Source organism: Equus przewalskii, chromosome 6 (genome assembly GCF_037783145.1).
Source record: "Equus przewalskii isolate Varuska chromosome 6, EquPr2, whole genome shotgun sequence".
Classification (NCBI taxonomy): Eukaryota; Metazoa; Chordata; class Mammalia; order Perissodactyla; family Equidae; genus Equus; species Equus przewalskii.
Genome location: NC_091836.1, coordinates 1,773,733 through 1,786,606, shown reverse-complemented (window position 1 = coordinate 1,786,606; position 12,874 = coordinate 1,773,733). Strand labels below are relative to the sequence as shown.

At 56.9% G+C, this 12,874-nt stretch overlaps 1 protein-coding gene across 4 annotated transcripts in view; it reads left to right on the top strand.

The window, feature by feature from the left end:
- Positions 1 to 724: 724 nt before the first annotated feature.
- The window catches only part of GNG7 (G protein subunit gamma 7), a 126,074-nt gene continuing 113,924 nt past the window's right edge, over positions 725 to 12,874 (top strand). The window contains exon 1 of one of the 4 annotated variants that reach the window (XM_070622456.1): positions 725 to 847. The gene's annotated coding sequence lies outside the window, so the exon portion shown is untranslated. Of the gene's footprint in view, positions 848 to 8,109; positions 8,182 to 12,874 lie in introns of those variants that run through there. The other 3 variants (XM_070622453.1, XM_070622454.1, XM_070622457.1) reach the window with 3 other exon arrangements.

Here is a 12,874-nt window from a genome sequence, read left to right as displayed (position 1 = left end):
CTGGATGCTTTCAAAGACATCGCAAATGTTTCCCAACATCGCCAGGGAGCTTGTGAAAAATGCACATTCCAGGGGTCTATTCCAGCTCTCCACCCACCCCCTGCAGGATTCTGGATCATTCCATCTGGGTGGGGGCCCAGGAACCTGCTTTTAAAGCCCAGGAGTTGGGAAACTGAGAAACCTTGGAAATTATGAGACAGGCTTGGGCAAGTGACCGTGGGTTTAACCTCTCTGAGACTCAGTTTCCCCCTCTGTAAAATGGGGATATGGTTTCTCCTAGCCTTATGCAGAGGGTTCAACGAGAGAGAGCAATTATTATTATTTTTGTCCCGCTAGCCAGGCGACCGATTAGGAGGGGACATTCTGCCCCGGGAAAATGAACCCCCGGAGCGAGGATTTGGAATTCGAACCCATGGGCCCTCCGGGATTCGAACTCGCGAACCTCCACGCGCTTCCTTGACGTCGCCAGTCACCTCTGAAACTCCGCTCGCCGCCTCGCGGCGGAGGCCTCCCCTGCAAGCCGATTTGCAAATTAGCATAGTCCCGCCCCCCGCGCGTTCCCCGCTCGCGGGTGGCCAGCGGCGGTGCCACTCAACGCTCCTCCTCCGGCCGCGCCGGCGCCCCGCGCCCCGCCCCCTCTCCTGGGCGCAGCCTACCCCGCTGCCTGCCCTGCGCCCCGCCCTCGGCCCGAGCCTCCCGCAGTCCGGGCTCGCGATTGGCCGCGCCGGCCGCCAGGGCCCGCCCCCCGCGCGCCGGCCCCGCCCCGAGGAGGGGAGCCGCGGTCGCTACCAGGCGGCGGGTTCGGCTGCGCGGCGGGGCTGAGGCGGCCGCGGTGGCCCGGGCGCAGGTAAGGGCGCGTGCGGCCGGGGTCCGGGCCAGGTCCGCCGTCCTCTCCGGGGTCAGGGGGCCGGCGCGTGGCCGGGGCGGAGGGCAGGCCCGGGGTCCCGGGGGAAGCGGGACTCCGAGGGCTCCGATCTGGCTGCAGACCGAGCTGGGGGTCGGGGTCTGCTGGGGAGGGGGCTGGAGTTGAGGATCCGGGCTGGAACTGGGAGTCAGGGCAGGAGCTGGGGGTCGGGTCTGCTGGGGAGGGGGCTGGAGTTGAGGATCCGGGCTGGAATTGGAAGTCAGGGCGGGAGCTGGGGGTCGGGGTCTGCTGGGGAGGGGGCTGGAGTTGAGGATCCGGGCTGGAATTGGGAGTCGGGTCGGGGTCTGCTGGAGAGGGGCCTGGGGGCGGGGCTGGGGCTGGAGGTTAGCTGGGGAGGGGGCTGGAGTTGAGGTCAAGTTGTCTGGGGAGGGGCTGGAGCTGGGAGATGAGGTTAGCTGGGGAGGGGGCTAGGGATGGAGCCTGGGGTTCTGGGCTGGAGTTGAGGTCGAGGTTAGCTGGAGAGGGGCCTGGGGCTGGAGTTGAGGTCGAGGTTAGCTGGGGAGGGGCTGGGAGTGGAGCCTGGGGATCTGGACTGGAGTTGGGGGTCCAGGTTAGCTGGGGAGGGGGCTGGAGTTGCGGATCCGGGCTGGAATTAGGAATCAGGGCTGGAGCTGAGGGTCAAGGTTAGTTGGAGAAGGGGCTGGGGGTGGAGATGGAGGATGGAGTCAGCTGGGGAGGGGCTGGAGTTGGGGACTGGTGTTGGAGTTGGAGATCTGGGGTCTAGGTTAGCTGGGGAGGGGGCTGGGGCTGAGTTGGGGGTCTAGATTAGCTGGGGAGGGGCATAGGGGTTGAGTTGAGGGTGGGACTTATTTGAGGAGGGGGCTGGGAGAGGAGTTGAAGGTGGAGGTTAGCTGGGGAGGAGGCTGCAGCTGGAGTTGAGGCTGGAGCTGGGGGTCGAGCTGGAGCTGGGGGTCGAGCTGGCCGGGAAGCCTGATTGCAGAGCCCGGGGTTAGGCTGAGCTGGCACAGGGCCAGAGGGCAGAGACACGGGGAGGGCTGAGGGATGGAGGTGGGGGTCAGACCTGTTTCAGAAGGGGCCCGAGGGATTTGGGGCGAAATGGAGAGTTAGGAGTGTGTGGGGGGGTGAGGAAGTAGGAGGGGAGCGGAGAGATGGGAGGGGAGTGGAGGGCTGGGAGACGCGGGGACAGGTGTCTGCCGGAGGGTCACTGTTCTGGAGAAAGTGGAGGGGTCTGGGTTAGAAGTCATACGGCTCGTGGAGGGGACTCGCCCCCTCGTTTGGGGGGGCTAATCATTCTCTGTAAAAGGGGGCACAGGGCAGAAACCCCCCGGGGCCACCGTGAGCTGGAGGAGCCCGGAGTTCAGTGGACTTTGTGGGGCCTGTTGCTGGGATGGACAGTGCCAAGGAGGGTGTCTCGGGACGCAGAACAGCTTGACTCAGTGACTGAATTTTTCAGGGATTTTTGGGCTCAGGGGGGAGGGACCCAAGTGGGAGTTTTGGGGACGGTGCTCTTGAGGGCTGTGGGTGGCACTTTATTTTTCCTGGGGAGCGGGGGCTGCCACGGGGCCGGGAGGTGGGCGGGAGAAGACAGGCGTGATGAACAGCAGCGCAGAGCCTTCCGCTGTTGCTAGGTGGCGGCGAGGCAGCGCAGGGGCGCGAACTCGTTGGCTGGGATGCGGAGGTGAAGGGCGCAGTGGCATCTGGAGGATGCGCCCCCTGCGATCCCATCTCGGCCCTGGCTGTTTGCGTGCCCACGTGGCCTCTGGGGGCCTTAGTTTCCTGCTCTGTGAAATGGGACTGATAGAAGGAACGGGAGTGGGGACCCCGTGGGATGGCTGCGAGGGTCAGGGGAGGGAAGGGGAGCACCGAGCGCGCACGTGGCACGGGTGCGTGCCTGCGGCATGGATAACGATGTTCTAAATCGAGGGTTCTTTGGGAGGGGGGAGGGGGGAGGTGGGTAGGCGGAATTACTAGGTCGTGAGAGAGGGGAGGAAAGGGGTCAGGCGCCATCTGACCCCAGTCCTTCAACCTTGGGGTGCACGTGAGAATCACCCCTGGAGGTCTGAAAAAGAATCTGCAAAAAATAATTTCTATATTATTAAAAGTGAGGAAAAAACAAACAAACAAAAAGAATTCCATGGAGGCCGGTCCTGTGGCTCAGTAGTTAAGTTCCTGTGCTCCCATTTGGTGGCCCAGGGTTCACCGGTTCGGATCCCCCCACATGGACCTACACACTGCCCATCAAGCCACACTGTGGTGGCATCCCACATACAAAATAGAGGAAGATGGGCACAGATGTTAGCTCAGTGACAGTCTTCCTCGGCAAAAAGAGGGAGATTGGCAACAGATGTTAGCTTAGGACTAATCTTCCTCAGCAAAAAAAAAAAAAAAAAGAGGAAGATCTTGGATCTGGTGCCAGGAGATTCTGAAGGTTTGTCAGGGAACAAGTGTGTCCAAGTAAGAGGAGGCTGTAGGGGTCATTCTGATGTAGATGTGCCCCCAGGAGCCATTTGGATGTGTCCCCCCGAGGGACCACGATTGTATGCTCTTTAAATACATGAGCTTTACAACTTGAGTTCATATGAGGGACCTGGGTCTCCCCCCCGCCCCCCCCCGGCACGGCTGACATGGGTTCAGGTCACTCTCTTGGGGGTGCCGTCCTGGGCGCTGTAGGGTGTTGAGCAGCATCCCTGGCCCCCACCCACTTGATGCCAGGAGCTCCCCCAGTGTGACAACCACAGATGTCCCCAGATGTCACCTGATGTCCCCTGGGGGCAGGACCGCCCCTGGCGGAGACACCACCCCCCCATCATAGACAAAACCAAGTTATTTTCTCATTTAAAGACCACATCTCGCCCAGATTTGGGTTTTGGTCGTCAATCATCTAGTGCTCTCATTTTGAGAGGAAAAAATAAAATCAGATTAAAATCACGCTGCTCCTCGAGAATTTGGGAGATGCCAGCTTCTTTCTAGGCGAGTCTTTTGTGTGGCTTCCCAGCTTTCACCCCGATTTCGTATCCGGGGTTCAGTGACCGGCGGGCGGCGGGCACAGAGAGACCCAAGTTTGCTGTCGGCATCTGTGGTTTTCACCGAGCAGAGAAGCCTGAATTCTTTGGGAAATTCTTGGTGTCCTACGGAAAATATCCGGCGACTGACGCGTCGTCGTCTGCTCTTGTCTCGTAAAGCCGGGAGCGCTGTGGTTCGGAGGGAAGACAGCATTACGCTAACACACAGACGCTCAGCCCCCTGTTTACTGAATGGAGGCGGGGTTTTTTTTGTACACCCTGCAGTAGTGTGAAAACTCCCTTTTCCCTTCAAGGTGTTATTACAGGTTTTCTCATTTGCATCTGGAGACAAATAGTCTTCAAGATGCTATTTACTAGGTTACGTGTGTTCTTGAAGCTCCTTTGTGATTTCTTACACAAGGGCTGTGCCTGACTTCCACGATGGTGGAACTTTCTGGAGCCTTCTAGAGGGGACGGTGAGCAGGATGGTGGCGTAATCACTGGGAGTTGACACAGACGTCTTTCCCCTCCCTCTGTGCCCCAAACGTGCGGGCTGCTCCTCTGGGGTTCGCCCAGGCCTAGTGTGGGTCCCGTGAGGTTTGCTGTGGTCCTTGAACCGCTGGCCTCCGCCGTCCGCATCCTTGGCGGTGTCGGGGACCCTTCCTCCGGTTGCGATGTTCGTCCAGACAGCTCTGGATTGTCACCGCTGTTCTCGTGCTCCTGTTTGTTGTGGCCTCTCGTTTCAGAGTCTGGAGGAAATTTGTCCCACATGTCACCCAGGAGACTTAGAGACCAGACTGGGGACTGAAGAGCTGGGGCCACCTCTCAGGGGTGGTCACTTCTGCCTCCTCCTCCCTGGGGGCAGCTCTGACGCGCTTCCAGAACCGGCTACTCTTTCTCCTGGGAACCTTGCGAAGGGGCATGTTTTCCTGCTTTTTATTTTTTAACTTGGGGTACAATTTCCTTATCAGAAAACTTAGCCATTTAAGGATGCAGGTCAGTTTTGGGGGGAGTTTGTGAAGTTGTGCCACCATCCCCATAAATTCATTTTAGAACATGTTCATCACCCCAGTAAGATCCCCCGTCCCCATCAGTCACTCCCCAGCCCCTGGCACCCATGAGCCTGCTCTCTGTCTGTGGATCTGCCTATTCTGGAGGTTTCCCGTCAATGGGGTCACACACCGTGTGTCTTTCTGTGTCTGCTTCTCTCCCTGAGCGTCGTGTGCTCAGGTCCGTACTCGTGCGGCTGTGTCAGGGCCTCGCTCCTCTTCACGGCTGCATAATATTCCGGTGTGTGGATGGACCACGTTGTGTGGATCCATCATCCACTGATGGACAGCTGGGCTGCTCCCACACTAGGGCGGTGAAGAATCGTGCTGCTATTTAAATGGCCTTTTCCAGGGCATTTGACAGCCCCCTAAACTGGAGCTTGGGGGAGTTAGGTGTCACCGTGCTGGTTCCATCCCTCTCTCTCCCCTCTGTGGTTCTTTCCCCCTGATTTGAGCACTTCGCCGTCTCTTGCTCAGAGCATTCCGGCTGGCGGTTTGGCCTCCAGTCCCTCCTGCTCCAGTGGGCTGACCCCGCACGACCAGAATCCACTCTCTGAAGCACACAGATCCGTTCATCATTTCTCTGCCACCGTCCCCAACTCATCACCCACTCGACAAAGTCGCAGTCCCCCTCGTGGCCTCCGTGGCACCGTGGGAGTGGGCCCCACCTGCCCCGTCCCCAGTGACCTTCACGTTGCCTCCCGTTGAGCTCCTGCCACCGCCCGCCACAGGCCCCCAGCTTTCCTGGACCGCGTGGTCTGCTGTCTCCTTTCAAACCTTGCTTGCTTCCTTCCTTCCTTTCCCCGACAAAGGCTGCTTGTGTGCCTATTTTAAGCTGTCAGAACGGGTGCCAGGCGCCGGGAGCGCCACGTGAATGAGATGCTTGTGTGTGTGCGCGTGGGGAGGCACGGAGACCGGGGGACACGGGGCCATTCTGTCCCCGGCCCGGCTCCCTGAGTCCGGGTCCCTCAGGGTGGCAGGGATGGGGGCCAGGCCTGTGCTTTCCTTGAGCTCCGCGGGCGCGATGACCATCAGTTTCTTAGGGGACGGAGAGGTGGAGACGACACCTGCGCACAGGTGTCTGGGGGACAGGCCGGGAGAAGCTGTGCCCTGAGGACCAGTTTGCCGGGGGACAGGTTGGGGGAGCCTAGCCGCCCTGTGTGAGCACGGAGGCTGGGCCGGATCTGTCCATGTCCTCTCCTGCAGGGTCTCCCCTCTAGACACTGAGGACATCGGGGCCGGGTCATCCTCTCTGTGGGGCCATCCTGGGCACTGGGTGGCGGAGGGGGGGGTGGTTTGAGCAGCATCTCTGGCCCCCACCCACTCGATGCCCGGGTTCAATGCGGATGGGGAGAAACTGATTTGCAGAAATTGCTACGTTTTTTTGGAATCTCTGAAAGTTAACTGTTTGGAGATGATAAAATAGAAAAAGATGACCTGTCTTTGGTATGCATCAATTAGTGGAGAGTCTGCTCATCGTAGCCGTGGGCGTGCGTGCGCACACACATGTGTGTTTTCCACTCTCCCTGTGCTGATGGGAGGAGGTGACCAGGCCGGTCGGGGGTGACGGGAGTTTGAAACCTGCCCCTCCGGCTCTGCTTCTGGACGGTTATCGCTCGTCAGATCTTTTGCCCTTTGCCGCTCGAGGCCCCTGCTGCCCCTGTCTTCTTAAGAATCTCCCTAATTTGATGGAGAAAAAGAGTCAGGAGAAATCACAGCACAGGAGGTGAATCCGGCCAAGCTGAAAGGCAGGGTCCAGGCAGGCGCCGTGCTGGAGCAGACAGCTGTGCCCGGGAGGGTCGGCGGGCGGGCCCGGTGCCACCAGCCTGCTCTGTGTCTAATTGCGTGACTTGCCTGGAGCCACCACAAACCAGGCGGCTTGAAACAACAGAGATCTCTCCTCTCTGAGGTCTGAGATCGAGGTGTCTCGGGGCCGCGCTCCCTCCCGAGGCTCCAGGAGAGGGTCCTTCCTGCCTCTTCCAGCTCCTGGTGGTCTCCAGCCGTCCTTGGCTTGTAGACGCCTTGCTGCAGTCTCTGCGTCTGTCTCTGTCGTCACAGGGTCATCTCCTTGGGTGTATCAAAGAAAAACCAGAGGTGGACGTCATTCGAGGGGTGGAAACATTGTAATAAGGAACTGCCGCGGGCGCAGGAGACCTCTGTGTAGACCCCTAGGCAGCATGGACCAGTGGGGGCTTACGGCCGAGGAGCAGGTGGGGTCAAGGGATGGAGAATTGCTAAAAAGAAACATCACCAGGGGGATCCTGGCCGTCTGACCTGACGGGATTCCTGGTGCAGACGTGGCCGGGGGAGCGAGGGGGCGAGGAACCCGGTTGGGTCTCGAGGGTGATCAGACATAGAGGAGGGGGTACTCTCCATCTACCGACTTAGCGGATTCTTGCTAAAATGGGATGACACAGAGATGAACACGGAAACCCTAACCTCGAGGCCCAGTTTGAAAAGCTCAGGGCAGCCTGAATAGAGTTGGGTCAAGGAGAGAATCACTTTTTTTTTTTTTGTGAGGAAGATTAGCCCTGAGCTAACATCTGCCGCCAATCCTCCTCTTTTTGCTGAGGAAGACTGGCCCTGAGCTAACATCCGTGCCCATCTTCCTCTACTTTATACGTGGGACGCCTGCCACAGCATGGCCTGCCAAGCGGTGCCATGTCTGCACCCGGGATCCGAACCGGCAAACCCCGGGCCGCTGAAGCGGAACGTGTGACCTTAACCACTGCACCGCTGGGCTGGCCCCAAGGAGAGAATCTTTGTCATGTCGCTGTGTCCAAATTTCCCTCTTCCTGTGAAGACACCAGGCGTTGGATTAGGGCCACCTGAGTCCAGGGTGACCTCGCCTTAACTTGCTCACGTCTGCACAGACCCCATTTCCAAAAAAGGTCCCATCCCAGGTATCAGGGTTAGGATACAGACATCTCTTTTTGGGGGGGACCCAGTGACTCCCACACCACCCAGCAAACGGTCACTCGTGGGGTGACAGTCAGCTTTTTCCGGGGCCGTGTGGTCCCGGTTGCTAAATGCCCTGCTTCCTTCTGCTCTGTTCCTACTTTCTCCACCCCCAGAAAAATAGAAATTTGCACCATCTCAGAGAAAATGGAGAACTCTGTGCCCAACGGGGCCCCTGGGTGTGCCGGCTGTGGGAGGAAGTGGGGGTTGGCTCGATCGTTGGGGACGAGCGTGGAGGAGGAGGTTAACCCGTAGCCTGGGAGAAGCTGTGGATCATTTGTCAGCGGTAAGATGGGGCAGGAGTGCCCGCCTCGGCCGCCTTCCGGGATGTGGATCAAATGAGGCCCCTCCCGAAGGATGCGGCGGGAATTCTAAACCTCTCTGTAAATATTATGTGTTCTTGTTGTTAACGTGTTGGGGGTTCGGTAAACCGGGGTCTCCCCCAGGCACTGTGACATCGGGGTCGGGTCATCTCTGGGGGGCCGTCCTAGGTGCTGTGGGGGGTCGAGCAGCATCCCTGGCTCCACCCACTTGATGCCAGGAGCTCCCCCAGTGTGACACCCACAGACGTCCCCAGATGTCACCCAGTGTCCCCTGGGGGCAGGATCACCCCAGGTTGGGAACCACTGGGCTGAATTATTTCTAGAAGATTTTACGATTCTGTGGTTCCGTTCAAGTAAAAAGATAAGTTTGGGTATTTTTTTTTAAGACACTTTATTTTTTAGAGCAGTTTTTGCTTCATAGCAAAACTGAGCAGAAGGTAGAGATTTCCCATATACCCGCGTCCCCACGTGAGCACAACCTCCCCCGTTATCAATGTCCCCCACCAGAGTGCGACACTGGTTACAACCGATAAAGCTACGTGGACAGGTCAGCGTCACCGAGCATCCATAGTTGACGTCGGGGTCCCTCCTGGTGTTGGATGTTCTGTGGGTTTGGACGAATGCGTAATGACACGTATGCCCCGTTACAGCATCATACAGAGTAGTGTCACCTCCCTAGACACCCTCTGTGCCCCACCCGTTCGTCCTTCCCTCCCCATCATTTTGCTTTTATGGGCAAATCGACGAGAAGAGCGCGGCCACCCTGAGTGCATGTTGGGAGGCATCTAACTATTCGCTGCTGTGGGGTTTATTATGAATTATTCTTGCATGCCTCCACTCCAAAAAACGGTGCTCTCCAGGAGAACCAGGATTTGAACTTCCTGTGTTCGACCAGCCACACTCGAGAGAGCAAAACAGGGGAAACTGATTTTAATGATAAATTTTACGTAACCCCATATAGCCACAGTATTACGATTTCCACCTGTCATCGACGGAAAGGAGGTGTGAAGGAGCGTTTCCATTCTTTCTTTCATACGAAGTCTTCGAAATCTGGTGTGGATTTTGCATTCACAGATTTTTATGGGTCAGAAGGAGCCGCCTTTCAAATGCTCAAGGCCACGCGTGGCCGGTGGCCGCCACACCCAACGTGGCAGGTCTCAGAAGTGAATAGGGGACATTTTAGGAGAAAATCAGAGCTCTGGAGGCCGATGGAGGGGTGGTTAGCGTTTGGATGCGTCGTGGGTCGTTTTTAGACCTACAGAAGTATCTGCTTTGCTAACGAATGGTGCCGGACCCCCGTGACATCCGTGACAAGATTTCCCGAGGGAGAAGAAAAGACACCTTACTCATCGCTGGTTAGAGTGTGACTTGTGAGATTTACAATTCATTAATTGAAAAGAACATTGGTGCTTTGTTGCAACGCACAATTCAGGTCACACACGGCTTTGTTCTGGCAGAACTGAGCTGACTGGTTGAAAAAACAGATTGAGGATCAGAGCATCTTAGAAAGTTCCGGAAGGACCCCCGAGAATATCCAGTCCAGGGGGCCATCAAACTACAGCCGTCAGGACGAATCCAGCCCATGATCTGTTTTTATACCGCCCCTGAGCTGAGAATGGCTTTTACATTTTTAAATGTTTGGAAAAAACATCAAAAGAAGCATGTTATGTCCTGACACGTGAAAATCATGCAGAGTCCACATTTCGGTGTCCAGAAATAAAGTTTTGTCGGCACGGAGCCATGTGCACTCATTGACGTGTTACCTGTGGCAGCTTTCACGCTGCAACATATGAGACCGTGTGGCTGGCAAAGCTGAAAATATTGATTCTCTGGCCCTTTGTGGGAGGAGTATGATTGACCATTTATTTTGTTTCATGTCACGAGACATAACAGCACAGCTTCGAAATAATGGGCCCCTGGATTTGATGAACTGTGGCATCCGAAACTCAGAAATAGATCACACTGTCCAATGTCACTCATGTTTATCACCTTGTTGCTTAAAGATGCGCAAACGTGGACCTCCGTTTAAATGTCTGTGCTTACAGCTTTATGCAATAACCCCCCAAAAAAGCACAGAAAATAAATACGACAGCAGCACAGTGAATCCAAACGCACATTCGTACGAACACCTCTGACGCCAGGCGGTGTGTGTTTCTGAGAATGATGTTCCAAGAGTCGCTGTTGCCTGAGCAGGAGTCTCAGAGAGGCTTCAATGACAACGGTGGCTTCCTCTCCTGGGCCCGGAGCCGAGGCTGCCGCTCGGTGACACTCACCCCACTGAGAAACGCCCTTCTCTTCACGGAGGCTGGTTTTTCCGTATTTGAGGCTGGGGCGAGAAATGGAAGATTTTTAAATTTTTTTTTTTTTTTTTTGTAACTTGCTACTTCGGAAATGGGCTATTTTTGACTTGAATTTTGACTGTCAGCAGGAGGTGATGGGGAGGAAATGAGGCTGGGTGGGGCTTTGTGGATGGGCTGGGCCTTTGTTGTTTAAAAAAATAGATGGCTCCTCTCTCTTCTCTCTGTCTCTCCCTCTCTTTTCTCTGTCTCTGTCTGTCTCTGTCTCTCTGTCTCTCCCTCTCTTTTCTCTGTCTCTGTCTCTGTCTGTCTCTCCCCCTCTCTCTCCCTCTCTCTCTCTCTTCTCTCTATCTCTCTATCTCTTTCTCCGTCTGTCTCTGTCTCTCTCTCTCACTGGGTTCCAGGACGCTCCCCGTTGCTCCATAAAGAAAACCAAATCGCATCAGTGATGTTCGCACACCTCACACACGTGCTCGCAGGTTTGGGGCGCAGAAGGACGGGAACCCGGTTCCAGAAACTTTGTTCCTGTCTCCGCTCTGACTCTCGTTCCCAGATTGGCAAAGCCCCCTCTCCCCCTCAGCTTCCGCTTCCCGGGCCGTGAAATGGGGCATGAAATACCGTCATTCCCATCCCCACGGCTCCGTCTGACCCCGCACAACCCCCGTCTGTGTCGTCTCTGAGAAAGACAGTGGCCTGAGCTCCCAGAACTGTTTGGGTTTTTCATGATTGACTTTTTACTTGGGACTAATTTTAGATGCACAGAAGAGTCACAAAGACACTACCGAGTCCACGGGTGCCCCTCCGCCAGCTTCCCCCCCATGCTAACATCTCGCGTCCCCAGGCATTTGCCACACTCTGACATTCACACGGTGAATGACCGTTCACTCAACTCCATACTTTATTCGATGTCACTGCTTTTCCCCATGTCTTTTTGCTGCCTGGGGTCCCCATCCAGGATGGCACAGACATTGCTCTCCCGTCTCCACCGGCCCTTCTGGGCTGTGACAGTCCCTCTGACGTCCCTTGTCTTTCACACCTGGGCATCTTGAGCAGGACCGTTCAGTTTTGCAGGACGCCCCCCTATCTGGGTTTGTCTGGCGTTTTCTCGTCATCAGACCAGGGTTATGGGTTTTGGGGAAGGACACACCAAGGTGAGATGCCCTTCTGGTCGCTTCCCACAGCAGTCCCTGACACCCACATGACGTCACCCTGAGGTTGACCCTGACCACCTGGCCCGGGCAGTGTTGACCCGCCCACCAGGTACTCAGAGGCCGCGATTAGTCTCCATTGGCCTCTAACCTGCCGAGGGAACCCCGGGCCCCCCCAGAACACCCCCTGTGCTCCCCGAGCCAATTTGCCATCCTCTGTGCTGCGAACTTTGCCTTCGCTCTGCGCAGCGTGGGGTAAACGTGCTCGACGACGGCTGTGCTCCTGGAGATGGTTTTGGGGATCGAGACTCATCGTCTCAGAGGTGGTGGCCACAGACACCGCAGGCTGTTGGGAGAAATGTCATCCTTCTGATGGGAGACACATGGGTCCCATCCATCCCATATCCACGTGGTGGGGGCGGTGGGGCGCGGCCGGTCCCGTGCGCGTGACTGAAGTCGGCATAAGCCGCTCCGGAGTGTTTGGTGCAGCTTTGCGTGAGGCGCCACATTCTAAGAAAAGGAGAGGGGCTTTCGATCCAGGGGAATAGTTGCCACACAGGTGGCCCAAGGATCGGAGAGCTCCTGACAGCGCTGGTGTCCCTGCCCTCCTGCCCGGGTCCGCCTGCCTCGCGGAGTGACCCCCTGGTCTCCGCTCACATGTCGATGGAGTGTCTGGTGGGAGCAGAGGGTTCCTGGAAAGCAGGCTGCTTAGCGGCGGGGCGGGGGTGGCTGGCATGTCCTTTAAACGGGTGGCAGTGGGAGATCTCCCCAGAGAAGGAGGGCAGGATGTCCTCTGAGCCCCTTTGGGACAGCACGTGGCACCCTTTGTTGCACCGAGTGAGGCCTTTTCCTCCGTGGCGTCCTGTTACTCAGCAAACAATGGCAGGATGTTGCCAGGTGCTGGGTGTACAACAGTGTCCTCTGCCGTGTCCCCCACCCCAGGGGGAGGGGACCTGTCGGTCATGGTGGTTACTGTGGATCCAGCATTTGCCACATGCCAGACGGCGTCCCGTTCGCTTCTCACCAGCCGTCAGTCTCTGCCCAGTACAGCTCAGACGCCCTCACGCACCTACCCCCGTCCGCTTCTCCCCGCTCCGCTTTGTTTGGTTTTAATGCGGTGAATTACACATGACATGAAATTCACCATTTTAACTGTTTTTAACTGCACAGCTCAGCGGCGTGAAGCACATTCACATGGTTATGCAACCGTC